At 37.8% G+C, this 6,976-nt stretch overlaps 1 pseudogene; it reads left to right on the top strand.

Moving 5' to 3' along the window:
* The first annotated feature begins 4,057 nt into the window (after window positions 1-4,057).
* Window positions 4,058-5,009, top strand: LOC119523849 (annotated as a pseudogene).
* Window positions 5,010-6,976: the final 1,967 nt, after the last annotated feature.

Here is a 6,976-nt window from a genome sequence, read left to right on the forward strand (position 1 = left end):
CATGGAGCTCCAGTGACATCTTTCTTGGCAAAGGGGAGCTCCGCTAGCAATATAGTTCTAACACCATATAAAAAACAAAACTCAGTTTCTGTTGCCAACACAGCCATCATTAATGGAAGAACCAGCCATTGGGATGATGATCCCAGCTACCTATGGGAGACACTACTGAAAGAAGGGGACACATCAGTGAGACATTTGTGGGCATATTTTCCTCTGCAAAGGTGTTCTTGACCTCACCTCCCTTTGAGAGTCATCTTGAGGACGTGGGGGTGAACATGAACAGAAGTGGTTGAGCCACCTTCACAGATAGTGTCACAGGCAGAAGGAACATTTATGAGGTGACACATACCTCTCTGAGGAAGGAGGCTGAGAGTCTTATTTTCCATCTCTTTCTGCTCTTCTAAATTTACAGAAATAACTCATCTCATCTCGTCTGCTTTAGTCTGGAATTCTTTAGTATCATCTCATCTAATTTACTCATTCTTGCATTCATAAATTCATTCCCCAAGTGTCTCTTGAGTACCAATTCTGCCCAAGCACTAAGCTAGATGAACTTTCTGGGGGAAACTGATAGAGCTATGAGTTCTGGGGCCAGGCCGTCTTCAAACTGATCACTGTCTATCAGGAAACAGAGAGAAAAATAAAGAACACTCATCTCTCCCTCCTAGATGCCATTACTTCCCCTTGTCTGCCTGATCAGAGAAGCAAGCATGCTGTGGAGTTCATTATAAGCAAGGATGAGGATGTTGGGCTTTTCTGTAGGCAGTAAGAAGCCACTGAAAGATGTCATGTAGGGGGAAGACTTGTTCAGAGTCACACAGCTCATGATCCGGTAAAGGAGACTCCAGTTTAACCAAACACTGTTGGCTTCAAATGCTGGTAACTTTCCTCATTCCTTCCCAACATGTACCTCTTCCAATCCCATTTTGGCCTGGTTTCTGACTCTAGGCTGTATCATCTGTACATGATACTACTTCTGACCTTTGCAGCTAGCTGATCTTCTTGGCATTAGACTTTCCAGCTTGACATCGGAAACTTGATTAATTTGGGATAGAATACCAAACTCTTGCTAGCTCTGGCCCATTGACCACCACTCCTTCCCTTGGAGGTGTCAGGAAAATGGGGTTAAGGCTCAAAGTAGTACAATTAAAATAAGACTTCCCAGAATCTGTGAAAAGGTGATGGGGAACTTTGGGGCAACTACATTGTAGTGTCTAGCAACAGAGAGAGCTTTGGAGAGGCAAGATCTTGAAGATATTTAGAACTCTGATAGTGAGAATGCCATGGTGCAGAGTCATGAATTCAGAAACACTTCCAGGTGACTCTGAATCCAGCGGCCCTAGGGGAAACACGGAGCTAGAGCACAGGGTGTTTGTGGGAGGGGAATGCACCATCGGGCCAGAGAGGTCAGGGCCAAGTCACCAGGGACCTTTAATATCAGAGTCCAGTATGGACTTTTCTGCTCTAGGTGACTGATGAGAGGCCCTGGGAAGCCCTGTGGACCAAGGGAAGGTCACGATCAGAACCTTGGTCTGCGGGGAGCATTTACCTAGAGGAGAGGGGTCAGGGGGACCAGCAGGGCACTGGTGCAAGAGTCCCAGGGAACGGTGAAGAATGAGGGCCCAGACGGGGGTATTCTCCATCCAAAAGCATTCCTGTTAGATGCTCACGGAAAGGAGAAAGTCACTTCCACTAACCCTGGCCAGGAAGGAAGAAAAGAAGTTGCTTTTTTCCCCCATGGCATGTGGAATTTTGCTGATGATTTATTGGGATTCTTCCCAAAGCCAGGAATTACCCGTAACTCCTGAAGCTACTCAGAAGGGATCTGCTTCGATAGTTTGCTTAAAGAAGTCAACTCTGTGGAGGTGTACATGGTGGCAATTTGTTGTACTTAGACAAAGAGATTTTCCAAAATTTTATTCTTGGAAGCAGAACATATTAGTGCTGAACAGGACTGTAAAACAGGTCTAGATAATTTTCTTTATTTTACAGATGGAGAGACTGAGGCTTGGAATAGAGAAATAATTCATCAGATGTGTGAAGGTAAAATCTAGAAATCTAAACTAAAATAATATTCCCTCTCAATATTCATCATTGTGCACAATAGTCAGCCCTTTAGGCTTGGTTTCAGGGTTGGCAATAATGGTTTGAAGTGAGAGGACAGGGGAAGTTACTAGTGTAACTGTTTCTTCCCAAAGAGCTAAAGAGATTCTGACTGTGAATAAAAATACATTAGGTTTTTCATGGACAATATCTGTGATTAACTGTACAAATAAAAAAGAGTTCTTTCATGAACTAGAACAAAAGTATGACAGTATTACAAGGAGTTAATAATAGATGAAAAATGTACCTATTTCAAACTATGAATTATAGTTAACAGTAATATTTAATATTCTTTCATCAACAGTAACAAATACACCACAGCAATATTAGGGGTCAATAATAGGGGGCGGATAAGCGATCTGGAAGAATTGGGGTTTTCTTTCTTACTTTTATTTCTTTTCTGGAGTAATGAAAGTGTTCTAAAATTGATCATGGGGAGGTATGCACAACTGTGATGATACCGTGAGCCAATGATTGTACACTTTGATGGTTTCTATAGTGTGTGAATACACCTAAATAAAAATGCATTAAAAATACATTAGGTTTTGCGCTCTTTCTAAACAAACCATATAACTGGTTTTCTTTTAAATGCAATTTTATTGAGATATATTCACATACCAGATAATCACTCAAAGCATTATATAGATATCCCTTTGTAGTTTTTAGTGTATTAGGCTAGCTAGGAGAATAGCTAGAATAACCTTAAGAAAGAACTCTTAGCTCTATTTGAGACCTCTCAGCCCCTGAAACTTTATTTTGTTTAATTTCTCTTCCCCCTTTTTGTTCTAGAAGGCTTTCTGAATCCCAAGATGCCAGGGTCAGGCTCATCCCTGGTCCTGTGAATGTGACTTTATTTGGAAATAGGATATTTGAAGATGTGATTAGTTAAAATGAGACCAAACCAGATTAGGATGGGCGCTAATCCAGTATGACTGGTGTCCTTATAATAAGAGGAAATTTAAACACAGACACATACACACACCAAGGAGAATATTGTATGATTACAGAGGCAGAGATTGGAGTGATGCATCCTCAAGGCAAGGAACTCCAAAGATTGCCAGCAAACACCAGAATCTAGGAGAGGGGCGTGGAACAGATCCTCCCTTATAGGTCTCAGAGGGTGCATGGTCCTGTTGACTTCTTGATTTTTGGACTTCTAGCTTCCGGAACTGTGACACAATAAAATTCTGTTGTTTTAAGCCACCTAGTCTCTGCTTATCAACAATTGCCTAAAGTCAAGCGTCCACTCTGCTTCTTGAGCACTGTGGACAGCAAGTCACAGTACCCAGAAGGCAAATACTTGGGTCAGTGTTTGGCCCAGTGTTTTCCTGTGAAAGGAAATGAAATAAGCTTCAGTGGCAGAGAGATTCCAAAAGGAGCCGAGAGGTCACTCTGGTGGGCACTCTTACGCACACTTTAGACAACCCTTTTTAGGTTCTAATGAATTGGGGTAGCTGGTGGTGGATACCTGAAACTATCAAACTACAACCCAGAACCCATGAATCTCAAAGACAGTTGTATAAAAATGTAGCTTATGAGGGGTGACAATGGGATTGGGAAAGCCACAAGGACCACACTCCACTTTGTCTAGTTTATGGATGGATGAGTAGAAAAATAGGGGAAGGAAACAAACAGACAAAGGTACCCAGTGTTCTTTTTTACTTCAATCGCTCTTTTTCACTCTAATTATTATTCTTGTTATTTTTGTGTGTGTGCTAATGAAGGTGTCAGGGATTGATTTTGGTGATGAATGCACAACTATGTAGCAGTACTGTGAACAATCGAATGTACTCTGTTTTGTATGACTGCGTGGTATGTGAATATATCTCAATAAAATGAATTAAAAAAAAAAAGGATTCTAAGATAGATATCCAGTTGTTCCAGCACCATTGTTGAAAAGACTATCCTTTCTCGATTGAATTTTCTTTGCATCTTTGACAATATATGTGTTGATCCAACAGACTACATGTTCAGTGGACTGAAGGATGAAACAGTGGGTTGCTTACCTGGAAACATGGCAGGACAACAGTTTGTCATTCAAAACTGTGAAAACTGTCACATCTGTATTTTTGATCCCTCTGCTACAGTTACTATTGATGACTGTACTAACTGCATAATTTTTCTGGGACCCATGAAAGGCAGTGTGTTTTTCCAGAATTGCAGAGATTGCAAGTGCATGTTAGCCTGCCAACGGTTTTCTGTGTGAGGGATTGTAGAAAGCTAGAAGTCTTTTTGTGCTGTGCTACCCAACCCATTATTGAGTCTTCCACAAATATCAAGTTCAGCTGCTTCCAGCGGTACTACCTTGAGTTAGTTTTCCAGTTCAAAGATGCAGGGCTAAGTGTCCTCAATTATACATAGAGTAACATTCATGACTTTACACCTGTGTCAGGAGAACTCAACTGGAGCCTTCTTCCAGAAGATGCTGTGGTTCAGGACTATGTTCCTCTACCTACTACTGAAGAGCTCAAAGCTGTCCTGAGTTTCCACAGAAGCCAGCAGAAGTATCATTCCAATATCCCGGGGTCAGAGGCAGAAAAGCAGTTATGAATCATGCTTGGTTGTATTATTTGCTGGTGATTATAGTATTGCAAATGCTAGGAAACTAATTGATGATCTAGATGGTTGGTAAAGGCTTTTTCCTAATTCAGTCAAAGGAAGTGTCAATGAAAGCTGAGGATGCTCAAAGGGTTTTCCAGGAAAAAGCACTTGACTTCCTCCCTCTTTTGAACAAAGGTCCTGTTATTGCCTTGGAATTTAATGGAGATGGTTCTGTAGAAGGATGTCATCTCATCGTTAATGAAATATTCAATGGAACCAAGATGTTTGTATCAGAAAGCAAGGGCACAGTGTCTGGAGATGTAGATAGCTTCTACAATTTTGCTGGTATACAGATGGAAGTCTGAAGTGCAATGTGGAACCAAGAACTTGGTATTAAGCCCTTTTCAACTTGTGTATATAAAGTTTGATAATATACTTTTGTGAATTAGCGGTGGCTTTCACTAATGCTAAGATTTTTAAAGTTTATTTTTTAATAAATTGTTGAGTACTGCATCGTTTAATTCAGATGCAAAAGTAGTTCATTTTAAATTAAGTAGTTTTAAGTAGCTTAAAAATATTTAACCTACTTCTCCAATGAGCTTGCAGTTTTGTTTCTTTGCAGATGGTACTATTACCAGAAAATAGAAGTGGCTAATGGTTCATAATTTTATTCCTAATTAAGTGTTATTTCAAATCTTCTATAATTTAAACTTTCATGAGAGCTTTATAATATTTGTTTGAGAATACATTCCATTACTTATTTACCTTTTTTAACTTAGATGGGTTTTTTACAAGTTCATCAATTAGAATGAACTTATACACATGGTTTTTATGTATACATATCCAGTTAAATAGTTGCTTCCTAATTTCATGATATGGCAAATGAGATTTTATACCTGGAGTTGGCATAATACTTTATAAATTGAATTTTTTGAAGAGAGACGCATTTGATAACCAGCTTTGCAAGTAACTCTACCAACTAATGTTGGTATAGCTATTTATAGACTACTTTGTGAGTAGTATCATTGTTTGAATAAATTCCACATTTTTTAGTTTTTGAACCCAACTGTTGGACGATTCTTCTGCTTCCTGGTAAGAAAGGTATATATGCAACACTAAAACTATAGAAGCCCAATAACCTGCAGTTTTTCAAAAGGTGATGACTGTTCTATTAGCTCTTGCGGGTTATCAGGAGAATTAGAACAAAACCTTGTGGCATTCAGTTAAGAGATACTTAGGCATGGTGATAAACTATGCAGGTTGTTAAAAAGTTAAATAAATTTGATTTTCATTAGAGATACAATTCATCAAATAATAATCAAGAACAATAAAATTATTTTGGTTGTTTTAAAGCACTATTTCCCACATCTACCTAATCATAATAATTTATTGGGGGCAAGGGAGGCTACTTGTTAAAAATACACATTCTTGGGTCCAATTCCCAGATGTACAGAATCAGTCTCCAGGGGAAACACTGTTTTGAGGGATAAATTGTAATTTAAAGCAGTCAGTTCAAAGGATGATGATAGGTTGATCTTGTGATAAGGGACTGAACCTCTTGTGATAAGGGACAGAACCTGTTATCTACATTGCATAGAGCAGCTATTAGGAAATCAGCTTTCATAGGTCTCTTATTTAAAGGAAACTTAAGTTTAATTTTAACTTGATAATATAAGGTTGAAATAGCCACTTATAAAAATTCCTCTTATGTTTGATACTGAAAATGTATTTTCATGTTTAAATTAAAATTTTTTGGATATTCTGAGATTAATTTATAACTATGTTGAATTATGTATTGATGTTCAGAAATAATACATAAAAACACTTTTGACTTTAAATTAGTAAATAATATTGAACACCCACACTGTGCCTGGTGTGTGTTAAACTTTAGCATTGCATCATTTCAGTTCTTTTATAAGAGTTCTACACTACAAAATCAATCTATTCTTTAAATCAATGATCCCATAAGGTGACAGGTTTAATATAATTTTGATCATAATTTACAAATGAACTTTGCAAATTGTGATCAGAGCACTAATTTTTCCCTTAGTTAAGATAAATTAAACATATTCCCAATGATCATGATTACATTATGAAACATCATTGTTCACATTTAAAATAATCACAATACATTTTTTTGTTTTGCAAGAATAAACTATAATGTAATGCAAAGCTGGAAATTGAGTTCTTTTATTTTATCTATGGCATTTTAGCAAAAACTCAGGAATATGGCATATATGTTAATTTTTAAATTTCCATTAAATTTAATATCTATTCACCTAAGCCTAATTTTATAAACTTCAGTTACATACGAGCTTTTGCTCAAGCATAA

The sequence above is a fragment of the Choloepus didactylus genome, chromosome X (genome assembly GCF_015220235.1).
Source record: "Choloepus didactylus isolate mChoDid1 chromosome X, mChoDid1.pri, whole genome shotgun sequence".
NCBI classification, from domain to species: domain Eukaryota; kingdom Metazoa; phylum Chordata; class Mammalia; order Pilosa; family Megalonychidae; genus Choloepus; species Choloepus didactylus.